This window comes from Lepus europaeus, chromosome 4, assembly GCF_033115175.1.
Source record: "Lepus europaeus isolate LE1 chromosome 4, mLepTim1.pri, whole genome shotgun sequence".
NCBI lineage: Eukaryota > Metazoa > Chordata > Mammalia > Lagomorpha > Leporidae > Lepus > Lepus europaeus.
In genome coordinates this window covers 23,864,510-23,881,203 of record NC_084830.1, presented here as the reverse complement: position 1 = coordinate 23,881,203, position 16,694 = coordinate 23,864,510, and positions in this window count along the sequence as shown.

The window sequence follows — 16,694 nt, the reverse complement described above, 5'->3', positions numbered from 1 at the left end:
AAGAATTCATTTCCCGAAATATGGAGCAAATTTCTTCAAACCTTGGAAACATTCCATTTGCATGAAATAAAACACTCCAGACTGGTAAATTCCCTGAGATTATCATTACAGACCTGTTAAGGAGAACTGAGAAGGGTTTCTATTTTGAGAGAATACTGTTTTTGGCAGGGAGGGGAGCCTTCTGTAGTTGTCTTTTTGAGAATAGGATAACTCATCTGAATTCATCCTAGCCAGAAATAAGGATTCTTGATGCCTGATATAGGTGTGTTACTGGAAGAATTGTGAGTCTGGCTTAGTACTTCTTGCAAAAATGATTTATGGTTGGCACTCCCAATGTGTTTAAAAAGCCTCTTTTCACATTTGATTAAATGTTTCTGTCTTGCTTTCCATAATTTATTTGAAGTCTACCTTCAAAATGCTAAAAATAAAGTTATTGTTGGATAGACCTGTATCTGAAATCCAGGAAATAACTTTAATTTTGGCACTAGGTAGAAACCACATCATGTATATTAATACAATTTTCTCATTCTAAAGTTTTTGTTTCCCATTCTGGCCAGGCTTTCATTAACGTGCTTAAACCAATAAGTCATCACTTTTTACTGGAGCAAGCTAATTGTGTCCTATGATGAAAAGCTCTAAACTACATTTGCCAAATTTATGTTTGCACCCAGCCACCCCATTGAAATCAGACTGGGTTACAGAGGAGTAGCTTTTCAAAGAACTGTGTTGAGTCAGCCATTTAAAATATTTCCTTGCTAATGACATCTTAAACAACTTAATTCTGTAAATGTTATTTTTTGCTGGAGTTGTGCAAATTCTTCCTACCAATATTTACAAATCCTCTTGATCATATGCCATTTTCTATTTGTTAGAATGCTGATGTTACTGACAATACACATATTTAGATGAAAAATAAACATATATCAGCTTGTTTTATTGCCTCTACTTTGGTCGCTCTGTTCCTCTTTGCCTACCTGAATGCTTCACCTCCTTTTAATTCAATGAAAATCTTATCATCTTGCTGCTCATACCTAATTACTTCTTATCTTTTTGGCTCAACATTGTATAGGTCATGGGGGTTCCACTAGTTTATGTAGTATGTGCTCCAAACTGGGGTCAATACAGAAAAATATCTCTTGGATATAAAAGCTTTGTTTAGCAAGAAAAATTACCTTATTATTTGTCCTAATGAAAATTACAGGCTGAAGGATAATTTTTGTTTCTTTGCTTATTTTTGACATATCTCTAAGAGGATTATTATTGTATAGGACATGGGTTAATTTTTGCCTTGCCTGAAATTATTTACCTTTATCCAGGTAACAGCATGCACTTTGGCATTCCTTCTGCTGCCTTTAGGTCTATGAATAAAACTGGTCAGAGTAAACGAGGTTCAGTTCCCAAACTCCTTTTGGAACTTATTCAAAGAGATGTGTTACTCTATTGAACTTGGTTCTGAGGATATTACATTTTAGTTCTAGGAGCTGCTATCATGGGAAGATATGCTTGAAAATTAAGCAATCTCAGAAGGTAGTGAAAGATGGAAGATATTACTTTCTGAAGATATTGAGCACTTGAATTCAGTTGTGGCAGATGAAGAGTCCATAAATATCTGTTGTTTTTCACTTATTTATTTTTGCTTAAATTTTATTCATTTGTTTACTTAAGAGGCACATGGACACACACACACACACACACGGATCTCTTAATCTCCCATCTATTGGTTCATTTCCTAAATGCCTATAACAACCAAGGCTGGGAGTTGGGAACTCAATGTGGATCTTCCACATGGGTAGGAGGGCCACAGTTGCTGGAGCCATCACTGCTGCTCCCCTGGGTGCATATTAGCAGGAAACTGGAATCAAGAGTGCAGTTAGTACTCAAACCCAGGCAATTGGATCTGAGATGCAGGCATCCCCAGTGGTATGTTAGTCACTATTCCAAATGCCTACCACTATTTTTGGCTTAACCAAATTTGGCCAAGTTTTTCATTTGCAATTGAAAGAGCTCTGAAAGAATGTCATTACTTGTCCCGATTCTATAGATGAGAGAATGAAGCTGGGAGAAGTTTAGAAGGAAAGAAAGCTAATAAAAGATGGCAGTGTTCATATTGGAGTGGCAGTTTGAGTCCTGACCTCTCCACTTCTGATCCAGCTTCCTGCTAATACACCCTAGGAGGCAGCAGATGACAGCCCAGTAATTGAGTTCCTGCCACCCACATCAAGATACTGATGAAGTTCTGGGCCCCTGGCTTTGACCTGGCTCCATCCTGGCTATCACTCTGACTTTCATGTATATAAAAGTAAATAAATACACATTTTAAAATGAGATAGAACTGATATTGACAGATATATCCATATCCAGGATCCATTCTCTCTCTACTCTACCATATTGCATTCCAGTTTTCTGGTATGTTTTCGATAGTATATTTGGATTCTTCCAAGAAATTTTATTTATTTATTTTTGATGAATAAAGGCCATGACTCGCAGTTGTATCATTTTATGCTAGTATTTTGGAGAAAGAGTATGAGTGGCACAAAACATTTGTGTTCTGAGGACCTAAAATAGAAGCTCCGTGAATTACTGTTGAGCTTTTCAAGGATGAACATTTGTCTTATGTGGACTAGGTTCACAGAATCTTGCTTGAAGTCAGTCATTCTTCATTACAGAGAGACCTGTTCATCTTTGAGTGTGAGCTACTTTAGTGCCCCATGTTCACAATCCCCAACTCCATCAATCTGTACTATTTTAAGAAAACATAAAAAGGTTGAATTAGACCATCTCAAGGATCTTTATATTGGGAATGCTGGGAAAATTATGCATTTGAAGATTGCCCTGGACAAAGTATTTTTCTAGGTTTCACCACAGGGAAGTTAATAAGAGTGGGAGAGGAATATCTGAACAGTTCCAAATGAATACATTTACTCTTTGTAGTGTTAAATTCTATATTCCCATTTTCCTGAAATTATTCCCAATTTTCTGTGAATTCAAAAGGTAGATCTTAGACAAAGCCTTTGAAAAGTTCAAAAATAGTAGCTATTTTACACAGAAGTACATGCTGAGAACATAGAAAACAGGCCTGGTGCACACACACAAAGGCAGGTGGATCATTCCAGTCAGAGGGTGTCATTCACTAATACCTAATTAGCAAAGCCGCCTTGGTGGCATTTTCAGAAAGGAAACCGGAATCATTTGCCTGTAAATATCCCCATTAGCTCAGTGTGTATGTTTTCATTGGCCTTTGGAGAAGGCTCTAGTTCTATTATGGTTTTGTTGATGGCTAGCAGTGTTCTTGGCGCTGAGTGAGATATAGAAGAAGGTACAGGATCCGCCCAAGGCGTTTGCAACCTAAGTTAGTAAAACAAATAACTTGCTATTAGTTTTGACCTTGCTGGAAATTGGGTTTAAATATCAGTGGTGCTAAATTCCAGAATAATTCTATTTATGCTCCCTTTGGGATGGGCAAGAATGACATTGGTGGAGCAGCTGTATTGCCTGGTATGCTCCCTTTCTTCCATTTTTAGCATGTCTCTCTTTCTTCCATACTCCAGGGCTTTTTCCATGATTGAGTTAACCACACATGTGGTCTCTCAGCATCCATTTGTTTTGATGTAATATTTGCCCCAAATTTTAGTTCACTATAGTTGAGTTTCATTTATCTCTACCTACTTTGGATAGCAGGAAAAAAAGCTTTAAAATAAATTTTTTGAAATGTGGGGAGGAACATTTGTTCTTATACATAATTGTGTTAACGTCCATAATATTTCAAATAAAATAATGATTCTTCAGTGTGAAGACTTAGTGAGGCAGAGCTGAAAAAATCATTCAACACCCTCTGTCCATGTAGTTTTATATTTTTCTATATTGGTAAGAAAGCAAAAATATTACTCCTCAAACTCTCTGATACTCATACTTTGTGTTTTTAAAGATTTATTTATGTATTTGAAAGTCAGAATTACAAAGAGAAGGAGAGGCAAAGAGAGAGAGACAGACAGACAGAAGAGAGAGAGAGGTCTTCATCCACTAGTTCATTCCCCAATTGGCTGCAACTGCCAGAGCTGTGCCAATCTGAAGCTAGGAGTCAGGAGCCTCTTCCTGGTCTCACATGTGGATGCAGGGCTCGAGGACCTGTGCCATCTTCCACTACTTTCCCAGACCATAGCAGAGAGTTCGATTAGAAGTGGAGCAGCCAGAATGTGAACCAGCACCCATTTGGGATGTGGGCACTGCAGGCAGCACCTTTACCTGCTATGCCACAGCACCAGCCCCAATACTCATACTTTGGGAAGAGTGAGTTACGTAGGAAAGGAGGTCTGATAAGACACAGGATGATTGCTGGGCAGAACCTGGAAAAGGGAAACAGGAAATAGATAATCTGAGGGGTGGGCATTTGGTATACTCGTTAAGCTGCTGTTTGAGAACCCAACATCCCATATCAAAGTGCCTGGGTTCAAGTCCAGGCTCCATGCCTGAATCAAGCTTCCTGTTAATGTGCACCCTGAGAGGCAGTGGGTAATGGCTCAAGTAGCTGGGTTTATGCCACCCATGTGGTTGACCTGGATTGAGTTCTTGGCTCCTAACTTCAGTCCTGGTCCAGCAGTGATTATTTGGATATTTGGGAACTGAACCCATGGATGGTATTTCTGTCTCTGCCTCTTTCTATGTCTTTCAAACAAATAAAAAGTCATACAATTTGAAAACTCATTTTCATGGAAAGGCTTGAGCAATTGCCAGGTGGAAGCATATATGAGAAAGAATAGAACTGTTTAATAGTCAGAAAAATTTGGGCCGGCATTGTGGCACAGTGGGTGAAGTGAAGCTGCTGCCTGCAATGCTGGCATACCGTATGAGCATCAGTTGAGTCCTGCCTACTCCATTTTTGATCCAGCTCCCTGTTAATGTGCCTGGGAAATCAGTAGAAGAGGGTCAAGTACTTGGGCTCCTTCCAACCATGAGCAAGACCTGGAGGAGTTTCAAGCTCCTGGCTTTGGCCTGGCCCAGCCCCAGTTATTGCAGCCATTTGGGTAGTGAACCCAAACCTGATCATTCAACTGATAAGGACTCATCTACAATATTGAAAACAAATGAACTATGCTTCATGTAGCAGCTTAAATTAACCATAGAAGACAGACAAGAGGCCGGCGCCGTGGCTTAACAGGCTAATCCTCCACCTTGCGGCACCGGCACACCGGGTTCTAGTCCCAGTTGGGGCGCCGGATTCTATCCCGGTTGCCCCTCTTCCAGGCCAGCTCTCTGCTATGGCCCAGGAAGGCAGTGGAGGATGGTCCAAGTCCTTGGGCCCTGCACCTGCATGGGAGACCAGGAGAAGCACCTGGCTCCTGGCTTCGGATCAGCATGATGCGCCGGCCGTAGCGGCCATTGGAGGGTGAACCAATGGCAAAAAGGAAGACCTTTCTGTCTCTCTCTCTCTGTCACTATCCACTCTAAAAAAAAAAAAAAAAAAAAAGAAGAAGAAGACAGACAAGAGATTAGAGATGGATTAGATCCATTCAAAAAAGTTCAGAAACAGGCTGGTTGGCCTCTGGACAATGAAATGTTTGGAATATTCTGTTTCTTGGTTGAGATGATGGTTATATGTGTGTGTCCCTTTGTGAAAATCCATCAAGCTATATGCTGACAATTCTTTATTTTTCTGTACTGTTTTATACTTTATTAAAAATATTAATTAAAAATCCCTAATGCATGGCATGACTCAGTTTTCTTGAATTTGCTGAGACTTGCTTCACGGCGTAGCATGTGGTCAGTCCAAGAGAAAGTTGCATGCACTGCTGAGTAGAATTTATAGTCTGTGACTGTAGGCTGAATATTTCTGTAGATATCTGTTAGGTCAATTTGGTCTATTGTGTCAATTAACTCTGCTGTTTCCTTGCTTCTTTTCTTTTCTGTCAGGTTGATCTGGCCATTTCTGAACATGAGATATTGAAATCTCCCATTATTACTGTAATTGATTCTAATGTCTCCCTTTTGATTCCCTAGCATTTCTTTTAAACAGCCAGTTGCCCTGTAATTAGGTGCATATACATTTATAATAGTTATATCTTCCTGTTGAATTGATCCCTTAATCATTATATTGTGCCCTTTGTCTCTTTTTAAGAGGTTTTGTTAAAGTCTATTTTGTCTTCTATCGGGATGGCCACACCAGCTCTTTTTTGGTTTCTGTTAACATGGGTTATCTTTTTCCATCCTTTCACTTTCAGTCTGTGTGCATCTTTGTTGGTGAGATGTGTTTCTTGTAGGCAGCAAATAGATGGGTTTTGTTTTTCAATCCATTCAGCCAGTCTTTGTCTTTTAACTGGGAAGTCAAAGCTGTTTACATTCAAGGTGACTATTAATAAGTAATGACTTTTCCTTGCCTTTTTTCTTTAAATATTCCTATTTTTACTTTGGATTTCCTTTGTACTTTTACTGGGAGATTTCTTCATTTACCTTATTTGGTAGTGATGACCATGTTTCTGTGTTTCTGTGTGTAGCACATCCTTAAGCATCTTCTGCAGGGCTGGATGGTGGTGAAACATTCTTTCAGTTTCTGTTTGTCATGAGAGGTCTTTATTTTACCTTCATTCATAGATGAGAGCTTTGCAGGGTATAAGATTATGGGTTGACAGTTCTTTTCTCTATTACTTGTAATATATCTCACCATTCTCTCCTAGCTTTTAGGGTTTCTGATGAGAATTCCACTGTGAGTCTAATTGGAGATCCTCTGAAAGTAATCTGGCATTTCTTTTCTGCACATTTTAGAATCTTTTCTTTATGTTTTTCTGTGGAGGGTTTGATTAAAATTTTTCATGGTGAAGATCTTTTCTGATCATGTCTATTAGGAGTTCTATGTGCTTCCTGTACTTGGATGTCCTTTTCTTTCTCCAAACTAGGAGAAATTAGTTATTATTTCACTAAAAAGGCTGTCTAATCTTTTTTTCTCTTTCTGTGCTTTCAGGAACTCCTAGAACCTTTATGTTGGGTCATTTGATAGTATCCTGTAGATTACCAACAGTGTTTTTTTTTTTTTTTCTAATTTCTTCGTGTGTTTGGTGTGACTGTATAATTTCCTGTGCTTTGTCTTCTATGTTAGATATTCTTTCTTCTGATTCAGTGATTCTGTTGTTAAGGCTTTCTACAGCATTTTTTAAATTTGTTCTATTGAATTCTTCATTTCCAAGATTTCATTTTGATTTCTCTTCAAGATCTCAATTTCGTGGGAGAAATTTTCTTTCATGTCATGTATGGATTTCATTAGTTTGTGCATTTGCTTCTGATTACTTCTAAGTAATCCTATGATCAACTTTTTGAAATCCTTTTCTGGTATTTCTTCAATTTCATCATTTTCACAATCTAGTATTAAAGTGTTGTTTTCTTTTGGGGGTGTCATGTTGTCTTCCTTATTCTGGTTTCTTGAATGGTGCATTTGTTATTGGCATTTTTCCCCCCTGTGGTGGCTTTTATCTTTGGGCTATGTCTTAGTGGATTAATGGAGTGTTTGCCTTCAGGGAATACCTGGAGGCCTGTGGTGGGTATGGCCAAAAAGCTCTGTTCAGTGCTCCAGGGTAAAGAGGTGTCTGAGGTGACACACCTAGGTTTTGGCATGGTTTTTAATCCTAGGAGAGGTTTGTTCTTGTTTCTTGGTGTAGGCAGACTCAGCTGACCTCCTCTAAGGAGACCAGTGCCTGGACACTAACCCCAGTGGGTATATTATTTGTCCACTTTGTCACAAGGACCACACAGAGGATGGGGACTGTCCTCAGTGTATGCTCAGATTCCCCAGGAATGTTCCTCACTAGATAACCAGGCAGCCCTGATCATGCAGAGCCTCCCACAGTGACTGCCCAAAGTCATAGCCATACCCTGAGTCCTCTAACGCAGCATCAGTGCTTTCACAGTCCTAGCACATATGCCTCCAACAGTCATGAGCACCAAGCCCTGTCTGTTCTCCCCAGCAGGAGTCTCCACTTGGCGGTTTGCTGGGCATGGACACAATGTGGCACGGCTATTACATATGTCCAAAATAGTGCCTGCTTTTTATCAGCTTGTTACAAGACACTGTTCAAGGGTGAGTGAGGAGAGAGAAAGAATGCCCCCACTTTGTTTTTTTTTCCTCTAGTTTTGCAGGTGCACTCTCCCCCACAGGGCTCAAGCCAGATCCCTTTAGGCTCTTCCTGCAGCTTTTTTTGCCAGTGGCTTGGGCTGCTGAAGTCTGGTCTTACCTCACTCTCCAATGCTGGTGTGGAGGCTCTCAGCTGCTGGGATCCACATAGGTCCACTGTGTCCCTCCAATTTGCGTAGTGTTTCCTCTGCTGTTTTCTCCCTAACTCTTCTCTGAGATGTCATTCTTTCCTCTTTTTTAAACTATCTTCTCCTAGACTAGAGCAACAAGCTCCCTCCTGCCACCACCATCTTAATGTGTATTAGAACCCTAATGTGTATTAGAGAGATGTTTGCATGTATACATGTTATTATGGATCCATTAAAACATTTTGCTAATTAACTGTATTTTTTAAAGATAATTTTATTTATTTGAAAGATTTACGGTGGGGGGGAGAGGGAGAAGAAGAGGAAGAGAGAGAGAGAGTGAGTTAGTTCTATCTGCTGGTTCACTCCCTAAATGGCTGTAATGGCTGGAGCTGAGCCAATCTGAAGCCAGGAGCCAGGAGCTTCTTCTGGTTTTCCCATGTGGGTGCAGGGGCCCAAGAGCTTGTGCCATCCTCTGCTGCTTTCCCAGGCATATTAGCAGGGAGCTGCATTGGAAGTGTAGCAGCTGGGACTTGAACTGGCACCCATGTGGGATGCCAGCACCACAGGCTGTGGCTTTAACCCTCTGCACCTCAGTGTGAGCCCCTAATTAACTGAATTTGATTGTCTTCTTTCAAATCAGTTGCTGAGTGACATTTGTTTATGGAAAAAATTTGTTAAGTAAACACTTTGTTATTGCCAAAAGAAAGTAGTATATCCTGGGCAATAGTCTTGTGGACAGTGGTGCTATGGGCTGGTTTTACCCTCATCACAATCAAAGGCAGCTAAACCAAGAACTGAGTGCTATTAGTGGACTGCATAAAAGTTGGAGAGGAGAATGATGGAGCTAGATCACAGCAATTTCGTGGCAGATAAAGATAGATGATCTGTACTGCACTTTTCCTCAGCAACTGAGATGTATGGCAGCGGCTGTCCTCATAACTTGTCATCCATCTTTATTGCAATGATCAATTCTCACCAGCAAATCTAGAGGGGAAAGCTACCTATTCCTTTCTCCAGCAGTGATATTGTCTCCCTACCCCTCACCATCCCTCTTTGGAGAGCAGCAGACAATTGAAAGACTACTATGGTTGATTTAGTATATAAGAGATCAAAAGAGAGAAGACATAGGAGAGAGAAAAGAGGAGCAAGAGGAAAGGGAAAGAAAAGAGTGGAGTAATGCAGGAAAGATGTGCTGAAGTTGTCTGGAGGTCATAAATGTCAAAGAGAGGCCAGCTAGTGATGACAAGGTGATGTGGTCATAACACTCTCCTATTTTTTTTTAAGTTTAACATATACTTACTAAATGCTAAGATCTTCCTAAATGCTATCTGGTCTGTATAATTCCCTTTAATTTTAAATTTATAGGAATAAAATTGAGGAGTCAGAAGGATTTGGAAATAGTATGTCTAAATCCTCTTATTCACTAAGATAAATGCTTGTTTTCAGAGCCCATTCATTAAAATAATACTGTAATGTATCGAGAGCCTACAAGATCCCAAGTATGTTTATTTCATCTTAAAGAAATTTTCCTTGTTCCTACTGATTGATACATGGATATGGTTGAGTCTGGTTATCTGTATCCATTTGAATCTGCTATTTATTACTGGCTATGGCCTTATAATTTAGTATGCCAGCCAAGTTATGGCTTGGAAGTAGACTGGACCTCATGGAACCACTCCAGTCTGTGTGGAGCCTCTGGTCTCTCTTATCTGGAGTTGTTCCTTCTCTTCTTCCATCCTCCCTACCAGAGCTTAACTGGAACTGAACCAGCCCGCATGGGTAAAGCTAGGTCACTGGGCAGATGACCTTGGTCCTTTAATTGCTGACCTTGGTTTAAGAATCCTGACTTTGAGGGAGGCTTCTTGTGACTTCTTTTTATTTTAGGCTTATATTTATAGGAAGATTAGATTTTTGTGCTCCTCTTGCAAACACATATAAGGTTTGGCATGAATGATGGGATAGAATCCCACAAACCAATGAATGATAGAAATCAATGGCACTCATATATAAGTGACCAACTTGGGCTTTTGATTCATGCTTTTGTATCCACAGAAAAAAAATGACTACAAAGTTTTTATAAACTAGTTATAGAACAATCACAGCTATCTGAGTGACCATTATATGCAAATATTATACCAGGCAAGTTATGGAGATACAGATGTGTGATGTTAATAGCTGGAATAAGGAAACTGTTGAAGTCTCACTGAAGTATCAACACTGTACCAATAAACAACCTTGTGCTGATGGAACTAATTAAGAAAGGAAGTGGTAGGGCTGGTGCTGTGGCATAGCAGGTTAAGCTGCTGCCTGCAGCACTGGCATCCCATACATACACCCACTGCTCCACTTCTGATCCAGCTCCTTAGTAATGTACCTGGGAAAGGAGCAGAGGATGGCCCAAGTGCTTGGGCCTCTGAACCCATGTGGGAGACCCTAAGGAAGCTTCTGGATCCTGGATTTAGCTTGGTTCAGCCCTGGCTGCTTCAGCCATTTGGGGAGTGAACCAGTAGATGGAAGACTTCTCTTTCTGCCTCTGCCTCTTCCTCTGTGTAACTCTGCCTTTCAAATAAATAAATAAATGGTTTTTCAAAAAAAGAAAAAGAAAATAAAAAACAGAGCTGCAAGAGGGCAATTCACTGAGAGATGAATGGGATGATTACTTGGTGCAGGTAAATGATCTTTCCATACATCCAGAAGAGTGATAATTTCCATATATTTACAAACAAGAAACAATGACAGTTGATGGTTTGTGTCAAGTGTGGCTTCATTGGCCATATGAGGTAGAAATGCCAATTTAAGAAACTTCATATAGGAAACTTGATGGTAGGATTTTCCAAACTTCTTAATGCTAATTTTAAAACTTTAAGACTTGCACCAGGGGATGGGGCTGTGGCACAGTGGGTTAATCCTCTGCCTGCTGCACTGGCATTCTAAATGGGTGCTTGTTCTAATCCAAGCTGCTTTGCTTCTGATCCATCTCTCTCTGCTATGGCCTAGGAAAGCAGTAAAAGATGGCCCAAGTTTTGGGCCCTTGCCCCCACATGGGAGCCCAAGAAGAATCTCTTGGCTCCTGGCTTCGGATCAACCCAGCTCTGGCCATTGTGGCAATTTGGGGAGTGAACCAGTGGATGGAAGACCTTTCTCTCTGTCTCTCCCTCTCACTGTCTGTAACTCTACCTCTCAAATGAATAAAATAAAAAAAGAGCTGCACTAATTTTCTGTTTTTCCACATTTTCCATACCTTGAAAGCATTTTATAAACAATATCTTCAAAGGCTAGTCCTTAGAAAGCCTAGGAACAATAGTTCATTGTTTTCAAAATCATCTGCCTTTCATTTATGTTCATAAAGTCTCAAGGAGAGAGTCTAGGTGACCTAGTATAGTATAAAAATGACCAGAGAGTACCCTTAGACCTAGAATCATCACTCAAAGCTATAGTTTTGGTTTCACCTTCTATGCAAATGAGTCACCCCTTAGTCCTCAACAAAGTGAGCCCAACTTGAGACTCGTTGACCTAGAAACTACAGTGGCTGAAAGATTTCAAGTTTCTTAAAGCCCAGGGAGCAAATGTAGTCCTAAATCCTTTAAACACATCCCTGAAATGCATTTCCCTTTTTTTTTTTTAAGATTTATTTATTTATTTGAAAGGCAGAGTTACAGAGAGGCAGAGAGAGAAAGAGAGAGAGAAAGAAAGAGAGAGAGAGATCTTCCATCTGCTGGTTCACTCCCCAAATGGCTGCAACGGCCAGAGTTGGGCCAATCAGGAGCCAGGAGCTTCTTTTGGGTCTCCCACACAGGTACAGGGGCCCAAGCACTTGGTCCATCTTTTGCTGCTTTCCCAGGCCATGGCAGAGAGCTGTATTGGAAGTGGAGCATCTGGTACTTGAACCAAAGCCCATATGGTATGCTGGCACTGCAGATGGTGGCTTTTACTTGCTATGCACAGCTCAGGCCCCTCCCTTTTCTTGAAATAGAATTCCTTGAGAGACACATCAGTTCAATGCTCCTGCTTCACAAATGAAGAATCTAAACTTCCTTTGGACTTTGATGTCCCTTGGGCTATGGTGTTCCTCAGTGTGAAGGACAATAGGGGAATTAAAGTCACCTGATTCATGATTTCTTATGGTGGCATACAGGAACCTGAGAGCACGCTGAGTTTTGAGTTCCTCAACACGAATCAAACTTATGGAATGTGCATGGGGGAGATTTTCCAGTTTCACCCAGCTCTACTTACTGTTCTCAAACATACTACTTGATACTTGCATACTTAAATACTGTTCCTATATCTCTTGGTAAAAAATATTCAATACAAGCAATTAGGGTTAAAAAAAATCCTCCATCAATCTATTAAGGATTTACTTCTGTCTCAGAATGAAAAAATAAAGAATCCTATTAACAGACCTTAGATACTGTTATGTTGAGTGTCCCAGGAAATTATGGTTTCACACTCAAGGGTTTCAGAGTAAGACCTAGGGAAAATGCATGGTGTCTCCAAACCTCAGGCAATTGACTGTGGCTGCCAGGATCTCCACAGAAGGAGCTTTTCAATTGGTATATTTATACTTTCTTTACTTAGTATTGATTCTAAATAAGGATAAAACTCATCCTTGATGGGAAGCCTATGAGTAAGAACAGATGAATTAAAGTTTGTTTTATCTTCCCACTCTCCTCTCCCTGGAGCCAAAAAAAGCCGCTCCTTTAGAGGCAAACGGGATGTATTCTAGAGCAGCAGCCACAGCTTTCAGAACAACCCAGTGATGAAGAGGCTGGAGATCCTGGCACATCAGTAGAATTTGGTTTGGAGGCAGGTGCAGGGTTTCCCAAACCTTTCATCTATAAACCTGAAGGAAATAGACCATCTTTAAGATCTACTGTTCTCTGAACTTCCCTGCCCCCTACTGTGTATATCTGATGTTCAGGTATTCCATTTATCATTTTCTCAAGCCCATGTACTTCAAATACCTGTTTTTGGGTTACTAAGAATATCATCTCTCTCTCCCTCTCCTTTTCTCTGTTTTAGACCTTACAATGAACTGACTTTACTGTCAATTTTTGATGATTGACTATAGAATTGAAATAATTTCTAGATAATTCTCCTTATAGGAGAAATTGTGTGGAGAGAATGAATGGCCAAGATTCAGACATTTTCTGTTCATAGTTTTGTGTTTGTGTGGTATGTGTATATGCACATGTGTGCAGATTTCAGTTCTTGAATGACAAACAAGTTATTGAATCTTTCTGAATTTCAATTTTCTTCCTTATAAGATGGACACAGTAATTACCTTGCTGCTTTTGTACCAGGTGTAATGAATTAATATATGCCTTTTTTTTTGCCTTTCTGCTTTATTTTTCCTAATTACTTCCTCAGTTATCCTTGGAAGTTTCTTTACTAGTCATTGGTGGGCATTGCCCTCTGTTTCTCAAAGAACTGCTATGATTCACTTAACTGAAAGTTTCAACTGAGAGGGAAAGTACCAGTCTTAGGTCATTTTTACTCATTGGCCATCTATAGTGGTTATAAGTGATCATCTGAAGAAATGAAGCATTTGATTGTATTCAGGACAACACTGCTGCAGGCCTCTGAAGAGGAAGTAGATAACCTCTCTGTTATCTCTAGTTTTTCTGATACAGTTCTGCAAATAGCCAGGCAGTGATTCCGCAATGCCTTTGGCATGAGCTTTTCTTTTAAGGGTGGCTCTGGAAGAACCAGAGAAAAGCTAGAAAAGCAACAACCTAATGGCCAGACTTATTCAGATATCACATGTAAAACAGCATTTCTCTGTGGGCACTTTAAGAGTTCATTAGTGGTGCAGGTATTTGGCACAGCAGTTAAGTCCTTGCCTGGGATACTCACAACCCTAATTGGAGTGCCTGGTTTGAGCCCAGGCTGTACCATTTCTGATCCAGCTTCCTGCTGATGAACAACTAGGAAGCAGTAGATGATGGCTCAAGTGCTTATGTCCCTGCCACCCATGTAGGAAGAACCAAATTGAGTTCTAGGCTCCTGGTTTCAGCCAGACCTAGCCCTAGCTATTTCAGGCGTTTGTTCAATCTCTCTGTCTTGTCTCTCTCTGTCCCCACCCCTTACAAATACAATAAAATAATAAATAAAAAATTTTTAAATGAGAGACCATTAGGTTCCCAAGGAGAAAAAATAACCAAATAGCTGTCCTTTTCTCATCTGCCTGGTATAGAACTTGACATTGTCTCATTATAGTAACCCATATTAGGTTCTCTGCAGACAGGGGCTTCTGTTGGTTTAAGTTTTAATTTTGTGTTATATTGATTTTTGAGTACCTTGTTTAAGAGTTGCTTACCTGATTAGTTGATATATTTGTTACTTACCCAAGGTTGTTTGACTCAATTGCAAATAGAAATTGACAGGAAGCCAATATGCAACCTAGAAAAGGTTTACTGAGGTGAGGGCTTATGCTCGAATGCAATTGAAACAGCCCAGAGAGAAGAGGTTCCACCAACTGGCTCTCCAACAGGAGCTGAACAGGTGCTTTTACAGGGTTCAGGCAGCATGGTAGTTCTCCCTCAGCACACTGTGCTTAGTTTTGCACACAGTTCAGTTTTCTGAGAGGTGCTATTGTTTTAATTTTTCACACAACACACTCAGAATGGCAGTAGTACTTACTACTGCTGCCCAAGGAGCTTCTCTTGTGGATCACTGTGGGCTAGTCTAGGTGTGCACACAGATCAGGAAGTAGGCAGTAGGGAGTCTTTGCTCTTAGTTCTGGACACTCCTTGCTTCTGATGGGTTTGGAGCTTGAATTGGATATAGAGTTCAGGTTCTGAATATCTGTCAGGTTGGGTGGGGCTTGATTTAGGGAAGCTTTTTCTATCTTGTCTCCCATTCATACCTGATTGGTGCTAAGACAATGAGAGCCAGCGCAAGAGTGAGAAAGAGAGAGAGAGAGAGAGAGAGATTCTAATAAGGAGAGATGAGGTAAAAATAGGATACAAACTAAGTCATGCTTAGAGGGAATTGATTACCATGGGAAAGAACATGATTTAATACAAACACAAAATTCCCATGAGTTAGGAAATAACAAGAAAAAATCCCTTTTATTTTAGGCTGATCCATTAACTTACTGAAAAATATAACTATTATTCATTCTTTATTTATTTATTTAGCATTAACTCTTTCCCAAACACAGTACAAGGCAAATCACCAAATAAATACAGAAAGGAAGGAAACTTGATCCCTCTTCAAGTCCAAAATCTAGCCAGTTATTCACTAGAAATGTAAAGGCCCAGGCTTTAGAAGGGATGTGTGTATAGAGCCATGGAGGCATGGAACTTGTGTTCTTTTTATCGGGGTCCAGATATCTGGCTGACGAAGGGTCAGCCATGACTGGAATTCCCAAGACTGGTCGGAACTTCCCCACTTCACTTCCGTGGTAATTAAGGTCATCTTCATTGTGTTTTACTGGCCAGGAGCTGGGAGAAACATGCAAGCAGTACTTTAGACTTGCAGGAGCTGTGTAAACGGTTTTGCTGAATAAGTCTGACCAACACAGATGTGTAGGCAGACAGTGAGGATGCTAGCAATTAGAGCTGATCATTTGTGTGCTTTTTATATGCCAGATACCATACTAGCATGTTTAATCATCAAGATACCCCACAAATAGTCTCATTATTGCTGCTTTACAGATAAAGAAACTGATGTTTACAGCATATGCTCAAAGATACCAAGTGTCAGACCTGGGATTTACTTCAGTCTTCAAACTTTATTTAAATCCTAAGCCTGAATCATTAAGCTACTGGATATCCAGTACTTCAAGGACATTGTAAGTAGGGTTCACCATTGCAAATAACTTTGAGAGAAGACTGTACTACAGGTCCCGAAGGTTTGGACAGAGAGTTAACTCTTAGAAAAGGGAAGCAGAAGCATGTATAATCATGGGATAGACATGGCTCTTTGATTTGGGGAAAGAGGAGAAGCCAACAGAGACAAACCTCATTACATTAAGCACTGATTTGTTGCTGGTGCATAGTCAAAACTAAGAATGGCATCTTCCTGGTGATCCAAGAGATGGAGTGTTGCATGCTACTGGGGATTCCATTTTGAATAAGGGATATAGTGATGTTCTATGAGCCCAGGATTCTCTAACTCTGTTCAGTTAGGCATCATTCTCACTATTATAATGTTCCAACATCAGTACCGATCAAATAGGAAAATAGCAGTCATTTTTTGATCAATATGCTTAACACATTTTTATTTTGTTTATGGGAAACTATAAAGAAATGGAACTAGCTTCCAAATGTAGGTTTTACTATAAAATTAAGTGGATAAACACAGTTGTGGAAATTAGAAAGTCATAAGCCTTGAGCAAACAGTAGAGAGAATATTATAATACTTTGTCAGTAAGGATGTAATTCTGGCATGGTCAAAGGAACAGTGATTAGGAACAATGTTTCCTTGATGATAGCTTTACTCCATTA